The sequence below is a fragment of the Gavialis gangeticus genome, unplaced genomic scaffold (assembly GCF_001723915.1).
Source record: "Gavialis gangeticus isolate Ggan-Ray unplaced genomic scaffold, GavGan_comp1, whole genome shotgun sequence".
NCBI lineage: Eukaryota > Metazoa > Chordata > Crocodylia > Gavialidae > Gavialis > Gavialis gangeticus.
The window spans coordinates 86,231,204-86,231,530 of record NW_017729025.1 but is presented as its reverse complement, the minus strand read 5'-3'; the positions used below and the strand labels follow the sequence as shown (position 1 = coordinate 86,231,530).

Genomic DNA, 327 nt, shown 5'->3' with positions numbered 1-327 from the left:
GGGGTGGGTCTATGGTGAATTTTGGAGTAGCCATAGCCCACCCCATAGCCACCTCTCCCAGTGCCACCTGCCATGCCCCTCCTCGCCCGGGCCCGCCTGCTGGGAAGCGGCCAATGCAGCCTCTGGCCCCATGTTGTCAGTGGGCAGCCTACCCTTGCCCCATGTACGTGCTCTCTGTTCCTCCCCTGGGGGTATCCACAGTGGCCAGGAGCTGCACCCCCCAGATAAGCCTCCTGCAGCTCTGTACTGTACTGGCTGGGCAGCGCCTGCCCCTGCCTCATACCCTCCCTCACTGTGGGGCCTCAATCTGCCCCCCCCCCCCCCCCC

At 66.1% G+C, this 327-nt stretch overlaps 1 protein-coding gene across 1 annotated transcript in view; it reads left to right on the top strand.

The window, feature by feature from the left end:
- The window catches only part of CDAN1 (codanin 1), a gene marked incomplete at its 5' end in the record, with an annotated part of 60,052 nt that overhangs the window by 3,774 nt on the left and 55,951 nt on the right, over positions 1–327 (top strand). The gene's annotated exons all lie outside the window — the stretch shown is intronic.